Raw genomic sequence first — 20,791 nt, 5'->3', positions numbered from 1 at the left:
GACTTGAGGATATTCTCTACCTTTGGTGGATGCCTTGTTCTTATTTCCAAGTATTAAATCCAATTTTCCCTTTCTCTTCCCTGTCCACATCCATAAATCCTTAATGATAAGAGATTTATGGAACCAATTTGAACTGGTTTGGGGTTTTGTTTTAGAATAAAATAAAACTTTTAGTTTAAACTAAAACATCCTGTCCTGGATGCACATCCCAGGCTGGATGGACCCCCTGCAGGAATTTATCCCAAATTTTCCCATTGAAGTCAATGGGGTTATTCCAGATTTTTGATAATCGGCGTTCAAGCCTTGGGATCTTCCCAGAGAAACAACCACAGAGGATCCAGCCACTGGTCTACCAGAACAATCTATTTATTCCCAAAAGAAATGGCTCCAGATGATGGACAGGAGGTTACCAGCGGGTAACTGGAAGTGTTTCCTCCTGGGGAAAACACCTCGCAGGGAAAACATTTCTTCTCCCTAACATCAGGATTGATATCCTCCTAAAAAAGTAGGAATAAAAGCAGTTTACTGAGCTCTCCCCTTTATAGCTAAGTCATTTTTTCCTTGAGGCTTAGTGCTAATTGGCGCAGCATTTAATTGTCTTGTATTTTTATTTGCAATTCATTTTTCCCAAGGATCGATGCAGTAATTCAGATAAAAGATTGGGAGCCACAGAGAATTTATCATTATGTATCGATTCCCGTGGCATCAGCAAATGAAACTCTTGTCCACACCACGAAAACATAAAGCAAAGTGGGATAAATGAAGAGTGGGAATTGCAGGGTGGATTTAAGGAGCAGTTGCTACAGTTCTGTGTGGCCTTTCTGATCCAAACAGGGAAGTGAGCAATCAGCTCTTGGCGTGCCCTCAAAAGGACTCGGAGAGCAGCAAAACAGAGCTTGGAGGGCCATTCACGGCTCTTAATCACCCAGCCACGGGCAGGACTATAAATACAGGGTGTGAAAATCTTGGATTTGATCCATGGGTGGTTATTAGATCCCAGGGGCCACCAGCAGCCTGCTTTGGTCACTAATTACACACGAGCTGATTGCATCAATCAGCTCCCTGTGCACCCAGCTGAGGCCAGTTTGGAGCTCTTCACGTGGAGAAGGGGAGAAGAAAAGGGAAATATTTCACTGGGATTGTTGGGCTGAGCTTGGCCCGCTCGGCTCCTGTGCCTGTTCCATCGGGGATTCCATAGGCCTGGAACGTGCCAGGAATGTGGCACCTCCCCAGGACCCTGTCCTGCTCACACCAACCAATCTGTGCTGGGTCAAAAACCTTGAATCAGAGCTTGCACAGGTGCCTGAGATCTGCTCCAGTTTTCCAGGAATTCCTCTGGAATCAGAGTAATTTCCTGCACAGAGCCAAAAGGGAATAATGTCACCTGTCCCCTCCCCAGTGCCCACTGATGTGTGAGCAAGCCCAGGCTCCCAGGCTTTTGTAGAACATAGATTTTGTAGAATTTATATTTTATAGACTTTATGTGTTTAGAATATATAGAGTATACACAAATATAAATATAAAATATACAAGTATAAACACATAAATAGATATATTCTCTACACAGAATATATGTATTATAAATACACAGTGCAGAAACCTGATTTTACTTTCACTTTAATCTTGGAGCAACTAAGAATCTGATCTTACTGCCACAAACCACCAGTAAAACCCTGCTCGTGTCATCCAGAGTCTCCAGGAGGCTTTGTTTCCTGGTGATCCCATAATGTCTCGTTCCCTGAATCCACTTCAAGAGTCTTTTCCTTATCAGTTTTGGGGTCTCAAAGCTTCTCCCTCAGCCTCCCGCCCCAGCCCTGGAACTGGATTTTGGAATATTTTAAGGTCCGTTGCGTTGCTCCCCTGTTGAAACCTCCGTGACAGAATTATGATGTTATGATTTTGAAAGAAAATTGGAAATTCCTTCTGGGATTCCAGCCTGAGGAAAGTGAGCGAAACAGATCAAGGATATGCAAAAAATGTTCTAAGTCACAGTTCTAAGAGCAGGAAAATTGTTGGGCAATCCCATGAATCTCGCATTTATTAGCAGTCACTTGTCAGAATGCAGCGTGAAACCAGTGGCACTTGCATATCTGCGGTTATTAAGGAACGATTAAGGAATTTAGGGATTCCTGCAGCCCTGCCTGCCTTGACCTTGACTTCCCTCCTTGCTCCTCATGTGTTGCGTTCCCGAGCCGGCAGCACCGCGGGATGCAGAGGGAGGGAAGGGGGAATTGGTCCCTGGAGTGATGGAGGAGCCGGGAAAATCTGGGAGCTGTGCTGGATGCAGGGCTGGGCACGGCGGGGAGGGTGGCAGCCGCCTGCGCGTCTCGAGTCTCGGGGTTAACAGCGGCATTGAAATATTTAGAAAGCAAATGTCATCGAAGGGAAATGTTGCAGAGCCCCTGCCAGCACAAATCCCGGCGCGGCTCCCGCTGGGGTGTGACGGGTTCCTCCGGAGGTGGCAGGGGCTCTGCAGGAGCCTCGGTTGCTGCTCCCCCCGCCTGCTTGTGCCCTGTCGGAGCTCACTTGGCATCTGCCAGGAAGCCCTGGCACAGGGGAGAGGTCTCCATCCCTTTCTGAATCCTGGGAAAGGCTTCCCTGCCCATCCCTTCTTTACCATCCCAGAGGAAAGAGAGAGTTAGGGGCATCACCTGCTCTCCTGTCACCAAAAAGCTGAAGGTGGAGAGGTTTTGTGAATCACCAAGGATGCCCCAGGACCCACATCCCCTTCTCGTCCCCTCAGTCCTCAGAGCTCTGTGTGAAGTCAGCTGTTCCTGCTTCCATACCCAGGAAATCCTCTCGGATTCCTCAGGAACTCTCATGAAGGATATGAGTGCCCCTCAGTCATTAGGAACTTCTTCCTTAGTTGTTCACGCGTCCTCTCCCTTTGTCACGAGCAGTTAAAGTGCCAAAGCAGCCTTGAAATGTGGAGTAGCCCCCGAAGTGCACTCCGAGCTCTGATGAGGCAGGGAATTAAAAAAAGAGAGAGAAAGAAGAGGGGGCAGAAATCGGAAACCAGAGATTTGGGGCTCATTTATAGCCTAGCACCACTGGAGCTGCTGATGTTGTAATAATGGGACTGCTGCTGTGAGATAATTATTTCACTTTTTGTTTCGGAGCTTCAGGTGCAGTCAATCTCCATGGTGCTGAGGGGAATAAGGACTCTGTAGAAGGATGGTCCTTTCCCTCAGACAGTTGAAATTAAATGTGCCAGGAGACAGAGAGCGAGCACAGACAGAGATGAGGCGAGGAGCTGGGGTAGTTTATCATGATGGGCCACAGATGCAGCCCCAGGAAAAGCTGCTGCTTCACTGGTTTCTTCTGCAAAGGTGTTTTCAGGACAGCCGTGAAGGGGAACAAGGATTTGGCTTCGTGCACACTTGCAGGGTGCTTCTCTGGACTCTAAGAAAGCTCCAAAACACCACACAAATGATAAAATAAAGCATCGGAGGGCTTGGCAGCGCTGCGTCTTTGGAAGAGACATCAGTAACTCGGCAGCCAAGAGGTAAAGGGAGGATAGGAAATGAGTAAACCAAAACAGCTGCTCCTGTCAGCTCGGCTGGGGGACCAACTTCACACCAACACTCCTGTTTTCATCTGTAATTAAAACTGCAGCGAAAACAGGGCTCCTGGAGGCTGGGTGGATCCTGCAGGGATCCTCACAGCCCCTCTGGAACCTGCAGATTCAGTGCTGCTCAACCTCTGCCAGGGTTCTAGCAGCACAGAAATAAATGAGAAACAACATCTTTGTTTTCCCAGCCCCCAGGGCAGGGATCTGGGTGGACACAGGGGCACGGAACCCAGAGCAGGCAGCTGCTGCCGTGAGCAGGGTGCAGGTGGAGGTGACGCCTGCACAGTGGAGCTGTTGTGGGAGGGCTGCTGAGCTCACCTGGCGTGAGACCAAATCCGGCCAGGGCTCATTTAGGTGCTTCCAAGGTCCCCTCCTCTCCATGGCAGAGGCGCTGCTGAGGGGGTGCTGTGGGCAGCAGGAGGATGAGGAGGGGAAGCAGCAGGACGGCTCTTTAGTAGGAACGTGACTTTTAGTAGCTGCTCAGAGGGAGAACGGCATTTCAGAGCTTGTTCTTGGTTTCCTCGTGCTGCTCACCAGTGCTGCTCCCTCCTCCGTGGAGCGGTTTTCTGTCCCTCTCTTCCCTTGCACCGCTCCCTGCTCGCCCCGCAGCGGCTGAGGAGAGGCAGCTGGGAGCGCCCGCGGCTCTGCGGAGCCTCTGAACTCCCCGGTGCTGCCGGGAGAGGGGAAATGAGAGCTGCCGGGGTGTGTGTGCCAGCGAGGGACACCCGCTGCCGGGTGTGTGTGACATTGAGGGACACCCGCTGCCGGGGTGTGTGTGCCAGCGAGGGACACCCGCTGCCGGGTGTGTGTGACACCGAGGGACACCCGCTGCCGGGGTGTGTGTGACACCGAGGGACACCCGCTGCCGGGGTGTGTGTGTGACACCGAGGGACACCCGCTGCCGGTGTGTGTGTGACACCGAGGGACACCCGCTGCGGGGTGTGTGTGACATTGAGGGACACCCGCTGCGGGGTGTGTGTGACATTGAGGGACACCCGCTGCCGGGGTGTGTGTGACACCGAGGGACACCCGCTGCCGGGTGTGTGTGACACCGAGGGACACCCGCTGCCGGGGTGTGTGTGCCAGCGAGGGACACCCGCTGCCGGGTGTGTGTGCCAGCGAGGGACACCCGCTGCCGGGTGTGTGTGCCAGCGAGGGACACCCGCTGCCGGGGTGTGTGTGACACCGAGGGACACCCGGTGCCGGTGTGTGTGTGTGGCACCGAGGGACACCCGCTGCCGGGTGTGTGTGACAGGGAGGGACACCCGGTGCCGGGGTGTGTGGCACCGAGGGACACCCGCTGCCGGGTGTGTGTGTGACAGGGAGGGACACCCGGTGCCGGGGTGTGTGTGCCAGCGAGGGACACCCGCTGCCGGGTGTGTGTGTGACAGGGAGGGACACCCGCTGCCGGTGTGTGTGTGTGGCACCGAGGGACACCCGCTGCCGGGGTGTGTGTGACAGGGAGGGACACCCGGTGCCGGGGTGTGTGTGCCAGCGAGGGACACCCGCTGCCGGGTGTGTGTGACATTGAGGGACACCCGCTGCCGGGTGTGTGTGTGACAGGGAGGGACACCCGCTGCCGGGTGTGTGTGACAGGGAGGGACACCCGGTGCCGGGGTGTGTGGCACCGAGGGACACCCGCTGCCGGGTGTGTGTGTGACACCGAGGGACACCCGCTGCCGGGTGTGTGTGTGACACCGAGGGACACCCGCTGCCGGGGTGTGTGTGCCAGCGAGGGACACCCGCTGCCGGGTGTGTGTGACAGGGAGGGACACCCGGTGCCGGGGTGTGTGGCACCGAGGGACACCCGCTGCCGGGTGTGTGTGTGACAGGGAGGGACACCCGCTGCCGGGTGTGTGTGTGACACCGAGGGACACCCGCTGCCGGGGTGTGTGTGCCAGCGAGGGACACCCGCTGCCGGGGTGTGTGTGCCAGCGAGGGACACCCGCTGCCGGGTGTGTGTGACAGGGAGGGACACCCGGTGCCGGGGTGTGTGGCACCGAGGGACACCCGCTGCCGGGTGTGTGTGTGACAGGGAGGGACACCCGCTGCCGGGTGTGTGTGACAGGGAGGGACACCCGCTGCCGGGTGTGTGTGTGACACCGAGGGACACCCGCTGCCGGTGTGTGTGTGCCAGCGAGGGACACCCGCTGCCGGGTGTGTGTGTGACACCGAGGGACACCCGGTGCCGGGGTGTGTGTGACACCGAGGGACACCCGCTGCCGGGGTGTGTGTGGCACCGAGGGACACCCGGTGCCGGGGTGTGTGTGACACCGAGGGACACCCGCTGCCAGGTGTGTGTGTGACACCGAGGGACACCCGCTGCGGGGTGTGTGACATTGAGGGACACCCGCTGCCGGTGTGTGTGTGACACCGAGGGACACCCGCTGCCGGGGTGTGTGTGCCAGCGAGGGACACCCGCTGCCCCAGTGCTGCGCGCATCCCGGCCCCGCTGCCAGTGCGGGGATGAGTGGCAGCCCTCACACGGCGCCTGACGGGGCCCAGCCCACCCCAGAGCTCCTTTGAGGAGGGATGGGAAGCCGGGATTGCCCCTGGGCTGGGGAGGGAGGCAGCAGTAAAGCCTCTGGCTGCGGGCTTTCCGTGCTTTCCCTGAGCACAGGTGTCCCTGTGTTCCCCGGCCCGCAAATCCTTGTGTCCGGGTGGGGTTGAGACAGAACGTAAGGACTGAGGACATCCTTAGCTGATGGGGGGAGCAAATAGAGCCTGAGAGAGCTGGAGGTGAGGCCAAGAACCTCAGACAGCTCAGCCTGAGAGCAGGGAGATGCCAGTTCCTCTCTTTGCACCTTTAGGTACCTCGAAGTCCCTTTTTGGAAAGCAGCCTGACCTTTCCAGGGAGTTTAGGGCACCAGTCATAAACCAGACATTTTTTATCAGAGGAAAAGGTTCCTCCCAGGAAATCTCCCCTCCTTCAGAGCCCAGCCGAAGCAGAGAGTGCAGCACCAGGCCTCGTCCAAAGTGAAATCTGGGATGAGCCAGGCCAGTCGGCCTCAGGAGGAGATGAACCTCACAGAAAGGTGTCCCCTGGTCTCTGCTGGCTCAGAAGGAGCCCAGGCAGGCTGCACACACCCTCTGTGCCAGGGGTACCTCCACTGGCACAGCTGAGCCTTGTCCTTTAGTTTTGATGCTTTTTGAGGAGAAAACCCAATTCTCCTGCTCTCATGAGCTCTCCCTGTCTCTGCACCGTTTCAGTCCAACCCTTCTTAAAAATGGCATTGAATTCCTCACATCATCCTTCACTGACAGATTCAGGGAGGTGAGGGGACTGCACCGGTCCCCCAAGAGCATCCAGAGCTCTCCCAGCCCATCAGTGGCTCATAAAATCCCCAAATCCAGGGTTCCTTTCACCTGCCTGAAGCCCTGTGACCACTGCCAGAGATGTAAAGCTGTCTCCAGGCCAGGGAAGGGGGTGAAAGGAAAGAAAATACAACATCTAGAGGAAGCTGGTGTGTTCAGTAACCTTCAGAGTTTGTTCCTGAACAATTCTTGCTGTTATCCAGATGGGCCCTGTTCCAAGTGGATGTTCGTGTAACTCCTGAGGGGCATTAGCAGCCCTAGATCAGCATTTTAATCTTCCTTCAATTCCTATTTTCTTGTATGGCCTCTGGGGAGCATCTCGGAGCTTTTAGAGCAGTAATGGGAGATTTGAAGTGAAATTAAGGGGGCTGCTGGTGCAGAGGAGGAGATGCTGACCTCCAAAAAACAGGACTTTCCCCAAAGTTTGCTCAGCTGCTCCCAGAGCCGTGATTGCTCTGGAAGAACCTGCCTGGCAACCCAAAATGCAGACACAGCTCGACTGGAGACAAATCCCCCCCTTCCCGCCAGCTCCGCGTTCTGCAGAAAGAAAACCTCCCCGCCTTCAAAGCAAAGCCCAGGTTTTCCCAAATTGGCAGGAAATGACTCATCCCACAAATATAGACTCAGAAATATCCCAGTTCTCATGCAGGTTTGGCCGTGGGAGCAGTAGAAAAAGATCACTTAATTAGGGTTTTGTGGGGAAGTGTTTTGGAGGTCTCAGGTGCTCTGCTTGTCCTGTGTTGGTTTTGAGCCTCTTCAAGAGCAAAGAGATTCAAGTGAAGCCTCTGGTCTGTGATTTCCATGTGGAAAGGACTTCCTGGGACAGGAAAATTGTTGCCCACACCATCCAGCCCAGCAGCAGCTCTCTTGCCAGAGTGGCACAGGTAATTAGGTAATTAGACAGGTAATTAGGCAGCCAAACCCTGACTGACAGGAAACTTGGGTACCCTTTACTTGGGTCATAACTTCAGGATGTGTTTCCAACTGCCTGGAGAGGAGAGATTTAAGCCAAGGTCTCTCTTTCTACTCTTTAGGCTCAACTGAAAACTATTTTTCCTTGGCAATGCCCAAGAATTCTGTTCCATGGGGGGAAACAGATAGGGAATGACAGAAGAACAAAACAAATCCAAAAATAATCCCTGCCCTTGTTTTTGTTCCATCACTGGCTCCCTTTGGCCGGGCTGCTTAACCGTGGCTGACATCCTCTCGTGGGCACAATCATATTGATTCCACTGATTCTGTTCTGGAGGATCCGCTCCAATTCCTGGGAAAACAGAAGCAAAATGAAGCTCTGCTGGACCAGGGGTAGCTGAATAGTTTGGGATGTTTTCCTACAGAAACCCCTCAGGGCTGCTGGTTTGGGATTTTCTCTGGGGGAGAGAAGGAAGCAGAGAAATATCAAGGAAATATCAAGGAAACATCATGGAAACATCAAGCTCTGTGCAAACTGATTCCCATCCCTTTGCCCCCTTTCCTGCATCCCTGCTGGGTATAAATTTCAGCACATCCTCACCCTCCCCCCCCAGAGCTCCCATTCCACAGGGAATTCTCTCCTCAGCGTTGGAGAACGCCTCAGGAGGAAGGAAGCAGGCAGGGAAGGCTTTGCTGACACAGGACCTGGGGTTGATGTTGGGTTTTGGTTTTTTTTGCTCTTCCTCAACTCAGCTGTGGTAGTTTCTATCAAGGATGTTTGGGTTGAATTTTCCTGATGTATTCATCTCAGATTTGGGGGGATTTGTATGATTTTGGTCTCTGCTTTGAGCTGGATGACCCTAAAGACCATCAGAACTGTCCCAACACCAAAAAAAAAATCCCAAATAAATAAGCACAGCTCAGTCCCCTCTTCCCCATTTGGTGTCTCCCATTTTGGGGATGTGTCAGACACTGAGCTCATCCTTGCAAGCGCTGTAGAGGAGTTGTTCAACTCACCATGTGTAGATGCATTAAAAAAGCTTGATGTGTTTGTCTGGTGGGAGGAAATGCTTTCACTTAGGAGGTTCCAAGGAAAACTTAGTCCACTTTTCCCTACCGAAAAAAGATGATTTCATCAGATTTCCTTGAGTTCTTTTTTTTTTTTTTTTTTTTTTTTTTATTTATTTTTGGCTTTTCTTAAAGCTTCACCTCCATGAATCGTGTGTTTATCTTTAAAATCAAAAAGAAAAACTCCCTGGCTCGCCCTGCCTTGCGCTGCCATTAAAAATTCTAAAAGCTGCGTAGCCTTAGAGAATAGCCTTTCCAAAGACATGAAAAAGAATCGCTGATTTATTTATTATTTATAGAGCTCATTATATTTTAACTCCAGGGGGTGGCAAATATAGGAGAGACTCCTTCAAACAACTTGTGGGCCCTCCAGTGGTGCTCTCCATGGTTTCTGTGCTGGAGAAGGGAGGGAAAAGCAGTCCCAGAAGAAAAGTGAAGTGAGGACAGGTAGGGTGGGCAGTTTCAGGGAGATTTGATGGACTGGGATAAGGAATAACAGGCCCAGTTTGGCCAGGAGAGCTGGGAATTGTCTGGAATAGGATTCAGGAAGTTGGGAGCTGGCACAGGATCACCCCAGCAGTGCCTGAAGGGTTGGAGGAAGGAAATATTTTCCTGGACAGTGCTTGGAAACACCGAGAATTTCCAGCTCCTCTCCCCTCATCGCGCTCCTGCATCCCTGCTCCATTAAACTCCCTCAGGAAGGAACTTGCCAATGGGTCTCAGGTGGGAAATGAGCCCTGGCAGAGGAGCTGACAGCATGGGAGAGGCAGAAAAATGGCCTCAAAATCCGAGGCTTTGTGAGCAGGGGAATTGTTTGGAAGTGCACTCGGATTTCTGGTGTTTTCCCCATCCCACTGGGTTTGGTCACTGGTGTTTGCTGGGGGACAGACAGGGAGAAAGGATGGACAAAAGGAGATTTGTGATGACAGAACCTTTAAAATCCAGCTTTTTTTTTTTGCTGATTGTGACTCCCTATCATAATTCTGGTTAAACTTTTCCCAAATCCTGCTCGTTAGCATGATTTGGGTGGATTTATTCTGCGTCTCAGCACCATCCCTGATTATTTATGGGAGCTAACGACCGATCACAATCAACTTTGATGGGAGAAGGAGAAAAATACCCCCTCCCTTTGCCATAATTCGTAATGCAGGTGAGTTTGGGGGTGCAAATAAATGCAAGTAGGTCATAAAACACCCTGAGGCAGGGGGAGAATCTTTGTGCTCCGCCACCAGGTGTAACTCCAGCAGACTTCACGGAATGGCACCGACTTGCTGCAAGTCCTTTATCTTTAATCTGGATTTTTCCTGCTGATTAGAGTTTTCCTAATATTGGGGGGCTGCTAATTTGTGTAGATTTATGCACCCTGGCAATGTTTATGTGGGTGCACACCAGGAAAAAGGGAGGAAATGATGTCGTTGTCAGAGCGAGGGGAGCCTCTGGAGAGGCTTTGGCTTGGGAAGCAGCTCTGCATCCAAGCTAAATTCCCTAATTCTCTACACAAGGAACCATCTTAACCTCAAAAGGGAGAAAATCAGTGAAACCTTGAATTGTGATGATATTCCAAGAGGTTTTTGCTGTTCAAATTCCATGGCAAGGGGAGAGAGCCAGCTCCTCCTGGAAGCTCAGCAAAGCACACCCCCAAATCCCAAATCCCAAATCCCACCCCACAGGACATGGGGATGATTGTCCCAGCAGCACCAGGCCTGTGCAGCCTTTCCTGATCCTAACTTTGGTTTCCCCATGGAAACTCACTCTGTGTCCTCAGCAGCTCCCGGATTTTTTCTCCTTCGGGAAAAACAAGGATTCACATCTGTTTGTCACTGTTGTCTTGTTGCTGCTGCTGACCCGGGGATAAGGATCTGGCACAGAACATTTTATCAGCTGTAGTAAATGTTCCTTCGTTATTAATTCCATTTGGGATCAATAATTAATGCTGCTGTCTCCTTTACAATCCCCCTCGGTGGGAGAGGAGGTCAGGATTTCACGGCTCTGTGTTCCTTGAAGCTCCCACAGTCCCAAAATACACAAGGGCTCCTTTATTATGGAAGTTTTTTTCCTTGTTTAGGGGTCAGCGAGATCCCAATTTATGGAGGCAAAGTGGATAATTGGGAGTAGAATTGCCAGCACAGAGAAAAGGTAGCAAAGATTGAGCAAGGATCATCCCATCCCTCCTTGGTGAGGGCCAGAATAATTCAGAGAGACTTGAGGGGCAGAAAGTGAAATTTAAATCAGTAGGAAAGCAGCAACAGAGAGGATTTCTCTGCCCAGCAAAGTCTCCCCACTGCTGAGAGTTTTCTGACCAATTCTTTTGGCAGAGATCACCAAATTCCAGGTGTGGGTCAGTGCAGCCCAAACCTCTCGTGCCCAGCGGTGATTCCAAGCTGGAAACGCTTTGTGGTCTCTTGAGCCAATGCACGTCCCTGGAGCATCTCTTACTTCAAAAATCGAAGTGATTTGGGTTCCAAATTTCCCAAAACAAATAGGGCAAGGCTCAGGAGCCAGGATTTCTTGGTTTTTTAGCTGCCTTTAGCTCCCAGCTCCCCTTGGGCCAGCCCACAGCACAGCAGGGCTCTTTCTTGGCTGCTTTTCTGAGGCATTAACCAAGAGCAGATAAATCCTAAGCTTAAGTTTATTTCTGGGACAGCAAAATGCCAGGATGGGATCTCTGTGCCAGCAGCACAAATCTCAGCCCCACTGGTGGCTCTTGGCCCTGCTGTGGGTGAAGAGGGAATTTCAAAAGGTGGCAGAGCACCTGATAAAGGCTCAGTTAATCCCACACGTCCTGGTGTAAGAATGGCAGAGAGCTTTTGCACACCCTGCTGTGCCAGGCCTGCTCCTCTCCCTCAGAGGGAGATGTTTTCCTCCTTCCACATGGAGGGAAACAGAGGCAATGGGGATAAAATTTCCCCACCCACTTCTTTTCAGATGGTTTCCTTTTCCTGCTGTCTTCTCGCAGCTTCTTCCCTGCCCTTAGTCAAACCCAAGTCATTTCACGTGAAAAAAAAGGGGTTTTAATTCCTTTCTGTGACAAGGTGCCACAGCACTGAGCCTGACAGCAATACTGGGATAGATATTCCAAGGCTGCTCCTCCTGGGCAGCTCTGGCTCCTGTGCCAGCCCATCCTTTATCCCAGCCACGTTTGCTCCAGTCCGGCCAAAGCTGCACAAACCCAGGGGAGATCTCCTGGAGGAGCTGAGCCTCCTCCCCTTGGCTCTGTCCCACACGTGGCTCCAGCTCTCTGTGTGTGGATAATCCAGGTCCCTGCAGAACCTGCTGGAAAAACTCCTCCAGCCTCTGTTGTTGTCATTTGTCTGATGTTCTCCTCTTGCATCCCCAGATCTTTTGCCAGTGGTGGTTTCGATTTCAGTGCCCAGGAATTCCTCCTGCTGTACCATTGTTATTTCCTAGGCCCTGGCTCTTTTGCAAAAGATCTTCAAACAAAGATCTTCAATCTCAAATTCAGAAGTTAATTCACTCAGGTGGTTGGTCTTTGCCCCACATTCGAACCCATGGATGCTCTGTGGTATAAACTGAATTAATATTACCTGGGCCATCCTCAGCCTTTGAAAACTCTCACTGGAGCATTCAATTTTCTTTGGTTTTTGCCTCATCCTCCACCAGAGGCATAAATGGGATTATTCCACAGCCCTCCAGTCAGCCACAGCCCCAAAACAGGGAAACAGTGGAGCTCTCTGCCAGCAAAAGTGAATATGGGATTCAGAGCCTAATTAGATGGGGAGACTGGGAGCAAATATGTAAATACCGGGACGACTATTGTAAAAAATATTTTTAGTTATTTGTACTGCAGGATTTCTTGATTTGCTGCTGGGACTGGGAGGTTTATCTCTGTGGTCTCTTAGGGAAGGGGGGGAAAAATTGACATGCAAATCAAAGCAGTGGTTTTGTTTTCCAAGTGTGCTGGAAAGGGGGAGGGCAGGTGAGCATCACTCAATTAAGAGGAATGTGAGGGGGGAATTAAAAAAGGTGTCAGAGATGCTCAGCAGTGTGATCTCTGAGCACCTGGATATCAACATGGAGCGATGGTTAGTGTCTGAGAGGTGTAAAATGTGGAGAGATCCAACGAGGATCCACGCTGCAGGGAACAAGCCGTGAGACCAGCTGCTCCTTTTGGTGGTTTTTTTTAATGAGTAGAACTAGAAATGCCTGGCAAGAAGTGTTTAATGAGTGCTGCCTGCGGAAAACGGAGCAAGGAATGACAGACAGGAGGCGATGAATGTCCCTTCTGCCTGGGGATCTGGACATTGCAGCAGGTTCATGTGGGACTCAGAGCTTTAAAAGCTGCTGAAACTACAGCCCCGGGCAGGAACTTGTGTTCTGTGGTGGGAAACAGAGTTTGTGATGCCCTGATTGGCAGCAAGAAAGGCAACTGGGCTTACTGGTAATGCAATTGCCAGCTCAGATCACCAGAACAACCTGTGGAAAAGCAGCTGCCTGGAGGAGAGTCTGGCCTTTGAGCAGCAGCTGAAGGAAATTGCTGTGGGCCCTCAGGGGAGGCTCTGAAGGACTGATTTAAGATGGGTCAGAGCAGTTCTTAGCCCAAATTGCTCTCTGTAATTCCTTGTCTACCACGTGCCAGCCCATCTCCGCTCTCAAATCCCAACGTCTCCCAGAACCTTTCCTGCCACCATCTCCTTTCATCCCCTTCCCTGAGCCCATCTGCTTTAAATAGAAAGCATCCTTCCCTTCTGTGGGGAAGCACAGACTCGGAGTTACCTTTAGAGGGGAAGCAGACCCTTGCACCAAAGTGCTTCTGCACTGCTGGAGCTCCAACTCTGTCTTTGCAGCCCACCAGGGACCTCCTTCCAGACAGGAAAATGCTCAGCAGCTGCACTGCGTCCCTCAAGCACCACTGTAAGGGAAAAGAAAAAGACAATAGCATCCTTCCAGCTGGAAACTTCTGCCCCATGACCGTGTTTTCTCTGGGGCGTAATTCCTTCCAGTGAATATTCATGGAATTAGAAGGGGATTCCATCCAGAAGCCACGAACTGGCCATAATTATGCTGACTGGGATTTGTTTACCAGTGCCTTTGCTGGTTTAGTTAATCTAATCAAGTTTACTGGTGCTTAGCACTGGCAGCCCTTTAGAGAAGGAGATGCAGGAGCTTCACTTCTATTTTGGGGTTCTGTGCTCTCCACAAAGTCCCTCAACATCTGTTCACTGCTTTTCTCATCCAGCCTCAGAGGAGGGAATTGTTCATCGTTCCTTCCGAGGGCAAATCCATCTCCCATTAGGGCCTCTAAAGTGCCACGGGAATCTGGGAGGTTTTCTGGGATTCTTTGGTTTTAAACCAGGTGTTATCAGACATCACCCTCTGGAGAATGAAGGATGTTCCCTTTAGGTGCACAGGTGTCTTTAGGAGACACTGGGAAGCAGCTCAGCAGAGTTCAGGCAGGTTCAGGGTGGAAGATCTTGAGGTTTGCTGCAGGCTGAGGAGTTTCATCCTGGGGTAACCCAGAACTGCTCTTCTGGCTCAGATAAATGAGAAACGTCCCACTGAACCTGATCCATCCTTGCCTTGGACACCTCCAGATCTCCAGCCTTGTTCTCGTATTTCATCAGTCCAAGCCAGCCCTCTGTCCTTTATTTAATTCTCTGTATTTCAGACAAACTCGCTGCCTCACAAGTGATGGAATTGGGGCATGCAGAGAGGTTCAAACAAGGATTAATAATTTCTCTGGGTAATGGAAATACAAAGTTATTGTGTTAGTTATGAAGGGCAGGAGTCCCTCATGCCTACTGAACATGAGAGGATGCCGGGATGAGATTTTTGTTCTTGATTATTTCCCTCTCCTTGCAGTGCAGCTGTTCTTTAAGCAGAAGCAAATGGATTTGGGAATATTCAGTCATTACTTCTCCCTGAAATTATTTTTCTTCTAAGTATATCAAATAATAAGTGTTTCAGCAGGGACAATTTTCATTCTCTCATACTTTTTTTTTCAGAAAATACATTATTCTGTTTAGGTTCCTCTGCTCCTTTCATCATGTGTGTTATTCCATCTCCTCTCTGCAGCATCCACACATAAAATACTAGAATTATTTACTATATTTTGTATAGGCCAAGGTTACCAGAATAGAGAGATATTTTAGACTATATATTAGAAAAAAAGAAACCTTTCCTGTGAGGTTGGGGAGTCCCTGGTACAGGCTGCCCAGAGAAGCTGTGGCTGTCCAATCCTTGGAAAATATTCCTCTCCTCATGGCCTTGCTCCAAACTCCTTTTCCTTAAAAAAACCTCACCTTCTCCGTGTTTGTGACCCCTGCGGCTGTAAAATGGGGATTCATGTTTGCTGGGGGGGGGGGGGCTGGGAAAATCAGTTCAGTAGAGATGCTGATGCTCAGCTGTTCTGCTGATGGGCAGCCACCTCAGGTGTGTGGTTAACGTGATTTAAAGGCGCTAAAAGTGGCATTAACTGGGGCCATGAGCCAAGTGCTCACTGAGGGGGGTGTGAGGAAAGAGCTGGCCCCAAAGGCAGTGTCCCCACATCTGGGGTGTTCATGGAGCAGCTGCTCCTGGCAGATGGGCTCCTCAGCCAGCTGCCCGTGCTCTGCCTCCCCTCTGCCTCTGTTCCTGCACCTCCTCACTGATTTTCCCCCCCAAAATATTCCCCTTTTCCATTCCAGGGTGTCAATGAGGGTTGATCGCCCCAGCCATGTGTAAACCAGGCTTGATTGGAGCTGAGACCTTTCTTTTCCCCCCTAATAAAGCAGGAAATCGTAAATATTGCTGAGTGCTCACCTCTGCAAGCCCAGCAGTGAATTTTCTAGCCCAGCCAGGTTGTTGCCACCTGAGGCCTGGGTGGAGGGAGGTTCTGAGGACACTGCTCAGTTCCCATCCCTCAGGGAGCCAAACAGGACTCTGAAAAAGTTCCTTGCTGCTCACTGGTGCTGAGGTCTGGCAGTGGGTTGGGACAAAGAGTTGGACACTCTCAGTGACAATCTTTGGCCAAAACTGAGCCAAAAATTGACTGACCAGAGCAAAATAAAGCACAGAATTCAGCAGATGGGGAGATGGGATAGGGGCAGGTCTGATAAAGCAGAGTCAGGCTGGAGACTCAGCTCCACACAGGCCCTGACACGCCTGTGCCACGCGTGGCACCAGCCAGCTGAGTGTCACAGCAGGCAGAGCTGCCTGGTGGATTTTAATTAGAGTGAGACTAAATTACACGGGACTCGGCGAGCCCGTCCTTTTCAGCACGGCTTGGGGAGAATGAAAAGACGAGCATTTTCAATTTAAGGTTTAGTTAGATAATGCCTGTTGGTGCCAGTGGATTACAGAGTGGATATTAAATCCTCCAGGATTTGCAATGGGAAAGTACTCGCAGAATCCATAAGCAGGAGGGAGAGCGCGGCTGTGGAGCTGCCGTCCCCTGGAGGACCCAAGCAGGAGGAGAAAATGGGAAGTAAAGCTTCCCTTTGAAGGAAGCAGAGCACGCATGGGCAGGCTGTGGCCTTTAGAGGTTCCCCTGCTAAGGAGCTTTCCTGCTCCTGACAGCAGCCAAAGCAGGGAAAAGGGCATGGGGTTTGTCAGGCTGCTGGAGCAGGGGGAGGCAGGGCTGGATCCCGAGTGCCAGCGCTCCTGCCAGGGGTTTGGGGCCAAGGATCCCACAAAAGACCTTCTGGGAGTGTCCCTGCAAGCCCACACAGCTGTGCTGTGGTGCCTGAGCTGCAGAGACCCTACAACCAACTCTGGCCCTGAGATACTGAATAAAATCAGCGTGAGCTGATGCTGAGCTGATGCACAGGGTGATGAGCAGCTCCAATGGCAGCAAAGCAAACCCAAGCAAAGCTTGGGATCTGTGGGCCCATTTAGCCCAGCTTCAGCAGGATTTGGGGGCATCTCGGACTTGTCAAGTTCTTCCTAGAGCTCATCAAGGCCAGACTGAACCAGGTTTGGGGTGCCAGCCACGGGAAGGTTGACTGGGACCAGGTTCTAACAGGGTAAACAAACACTCTGAGGCAGAGTTTGACAGAATCTGCTTTAAATCCTCCCCAAAGCACATCCCAGAGCACGGGGGTCAGGGTCAGCAGTGCCAGGGAAGCTGCTCCTGTTGGTCCATGCCTCTGTGTCCTGATGCTGCCTGACTTCTCAGGAAGGAAGTGTTGAAAACTCACATTTACAACATTAAAACTCTTATTTACAAAACACTGAAGACCCAATAAAACCAAACAGAAAGGACAGAACATTCACCCTTCATTGCTTCATATATAAGGAGCTTTACTACTCCAGGACTGGATACGTGGCTGAGGGAAAGTGTAAGATTATTCGTTTAGAAGCACTAAAATGTGCAAATTAATTACCACAACTACCCATGTGTGTTTTATCTGGCTTAAATGCTGGGCTGCTTTTTCCAGGTTAAGGGAAATGCTAACCTGTAAGGAGCTTTATCCAGGTCTGTAGCCTGAAGAGCTAAAAGCCTCAAGATCTGAGTCCTGGCAATGAAAATTCAGGAGCTATCATAGCCTTTGATTGAACATCCCAATAGTTTCATTAAGACCTCGTCCCTGTGTTTTATGTTTGCTAATTAGCAAATTCAAACACTTTATCTCCGTGTTATCTTTGTGCAAGAGAGTGGCAAATTTATGTCATTATAAAATATTGCGAGAATTTAAAGGTTCACAAGCAATTAGATTTTGTAATTCTTGTTTATGCCTCTGAAGCACTGTTCATTTTAAAACTTTATAGTTAATATGTACGAAGATAAAACAGTGGCCTGCGTTGCTCTGGTGACTGAAGTCAAGTGGTTGAGTGAGCTGAATGGATTATGAGAGCAAAATGTTTTGGAAGTGGCTGCCTTGATCCTTAGCTGGATATTGCAGGGAATTTACACCCGGGCAGAGGGTCTGTGCCCAGGTTAGCGGCATTTTCCTTGGCATCATTCCCATTAGGAAGCCCGGGATGATGGATGTGGCAGCAGGATTGAGCACAGGCTCCCTGTGCTGCCTGTCACAGTCGGGTTTCGGTGGGTTTGGGGGTAAGAAGCGATGGATGCGGTGGCAGCGGGGTGAATTCCAGGTGCCGGGCCCGGCAGGAATGCAGCGCGGCGGAGCGCTGACACCTGCCGGCAGGAGCGACCCGGGACCGGCCCCGGCAGCTGCCCCTGCCCCGGGATCCCTCCCGGGATTGTCCCTGGGACCGGCCCCGAGTCACCTCCTGCTCCGGGATCCCTCCTGGGATTGCCCCGGGAGCCACCACCTCCCCCGGGATTGTCCCTGGGACCGGCCCCGAGTCACCTCCTGCTCCGGGATCCCTCCTGGGATTGCCCCGGGAGCCACCACCTCCCCCGGGATTGTCCCTGGGACCGGCCCCGAGTCACCTCCTGCTCCGGGATCCCTCCTGGGATTGCCCCGGGAGCCACCACCTCCCCCGGGATTGTCCCTGGGACCGGCCCCGAGTCACCTCCTGCTCCGGGATCCCTCCTGGGATTGCCCCGGGAGCCACCACCTCCCCCGGGATTGTCCCTGGGACCGGCCCCGAGTCACCTCCTGCTCCGGGATCCCTCCTGGGATTGCCCCGGGAGCCACCACCTCCCCCGGGATTGTCCCTGGGACCGGCCCCGAGTCACCTCCTGCTCCGGGATCCCTCCTGGGATTGCCCCGGGAGCCACCACCTCCCCCAGGATTGTCCCTGGGACCGGCCCCGAGTCACCTCCTGCTCCGGGATCCCTCCTGGGATTGCCCCGGGAGCCACCACCTCCCCCAGGATTGTCCCTGGGACCGGCCCCGAGTCACCTCCTGCTCCGGGATCCCTCCTGGGATTGCCCCGGGAGCCACCACCTCCCCCAGGATTGTCCCTGGGACCAGCCCCGGCAGCTGCCTCCTGCTCCGGGATCCCTCCTGGGATTGCCCCGAGAGCCACCACCTCCCCCGGGATTGTCCCTGGGACCAGTCCCGAGCTGCCTCTTGCACTGGGATCCACCCTGCGACCAGCCCTGAGACCCTCATGCCCCCGGGACTGACCCATGGACTGGCCCCGAGCCATGTCCTGTCCCCGGGATCCATCCTGGGACTGTCCACAGAGCCACCTCCTGCCTCGAGTAACCCAGCCTAGCAGCTGGCTTCCCTGTCCATGGCAGGGCTTGGAACGGGATGACCTTTAAGGCCCATTCCAACCCAAACCATGCTGTGATTCCATGACCCAGCCCCACCGCAGAGCTGCCACAGCCGCTGGTTTCACTCCGAGTCACCCTGTGGGTGTCCCTGAGCCTTGCTCTGACAGCTCCTTTGGGTGTCCAAGCATCCCCTACACCCCCACTCCCTGGCTGGACCAGGGAGAGACCCATCACTGCTGCTCCTTAGGCAATCATGGAATAATTTGGGTTGGGAGGGACCCTTTAAAGCCCATTTAATCCAACCCTCCTGCATCAAAAAGGTTCATTACTCCATTCCAGCCCTGCTCACTGCCCAGGCCAGGAGCTCCATCACCATTTCCTGGTGTCACCGAGCCCAGGAGCGCAGGGAGTGCTCGTAACTCACTCTCCTCCTGCTCCCGTGGTGGAACTGAGACGTTCTGCAGCAGTTCCAGGACAGGAAGAAGATTTCTCTGTGATTGCTTTTTAATCACAGTAATAACAGTAATGGAGGCAATGAGTGGAATTGATGGGAAAGAGCTGAGCTCTCTCCTTTGCCAACTCCCTTGTGGGGTAAACAAGAAGGATTTACTGGCTCCTTGGTGAATTGGTGGGATCCTGGCTCTTCAGGTTGAGTGTAGGTGATGTCTGGGGAAAAATAGCTGGTGTTTAGTGCCTGGGAGTAGAAACATGCCAGGAATCCTCTGGAAATCCTCCTGCTTTCATCTGTCTGGGGATGTGAATAACCCGTGGCCACACAGAGGGATGTACAGTTGCTCTTTTAACCAGCTGTCAGTGCTACATCTCCTTGGTTTTGGCCTTGAATCTGCATCTTTAGCACCCCACAGGGGTTTTGTCTCTCCCTCTCCCTCAGAGGAAGGAGATGCTGTGATGGACACAAGACCTTTGAACTGAGCAGAACCAGAAGTCCCCAGAAGGGCTTGAGTGGGTGGAGGGTCCCAGTGGTGCCCAGAACCAACCTCTTGAGGAGATCCAGCTCTGGGCTGGGGCAAAACAGTCTCATTTTGGCCAGTGAATACAGGACCAAGTGTTTTCCTCCAGTGGGAGCTACTGAGGTTTAACTCAGGCACAGGCTGAGGGGTTTTTCAGAAATGCCCTTGCAGGGAAGGACTTTTGTGGCACCAATGCTTGGGAACTGGAAATGCATCCATCAGCTTCTGGCCCTCAAGGATGTGGGGATTTCCTCTGCCCTTAAATATCCAAAAAGCAGTGAAACAGAGGTGGGAAGATGGGCTCTCCAAGCCTGCTGCTCACATAAAGGATAATCTGGGGAGACTCAACCTCGCGGAGAGCACAGAGACGCCAAGGACAGAGCTTACCCCGTTGGTTTTGGTCAGACATGGAGCTTTCTCCTTTATTTCTGCAGCGTGGTGCACACGTGAGGGGCCTCGTTTACATCGCCAGCGCGGCCGTGCCCTGCCTGAAGAGGAGGAGGAGGAGGTGGTGGAACCCCTCTTGCTTTGCTGACCAAGACATGATCAAAACAGTTCCTGCACACCTCAAAGGCTCGCTGGAAGCCCCCCCGGGAAGCAGAGGTACCACAGGGCTGGGATGTGCCCCATCCCAGGGGAAAAGGGGCTGGGGGGCACCAGCGGGGGCCGGGCATCCTCCAGGGCTGAGGCAAATGGGGAGCAGCTCCATTCCTTGTGGGAATTCGTGTGTGCAAGGGCTGGGAAGGCCCCTGGGGAGGGGAAGGGGAGCAAAGAGGCTGTGGGGGTGCGGAGAGGGCAGGGGACAGCGGGAGGAAGGGGACAGTGGTGTCCTCAGGCAGGTCCCGGCTGGCACCACCCAGCCTTCCTCAGGGCAGGGAGGGA

Source organism: Corvus moneduloides, chromosome 25 (genome assembly GCF_009650955.1).
Source record: "Corvus moneduloides isolate bCorMon1 chromosome 25, bCorMon1.pri, whole genome shotgun sequence".
NCBI lineage: Eukaryota > Metazoa > Chordata > Aves > Passeriformes > Corvidae > Corvus > Corvus moneduloides.
Note: the sequence above shows the minus strand (reverse complement) of the source record.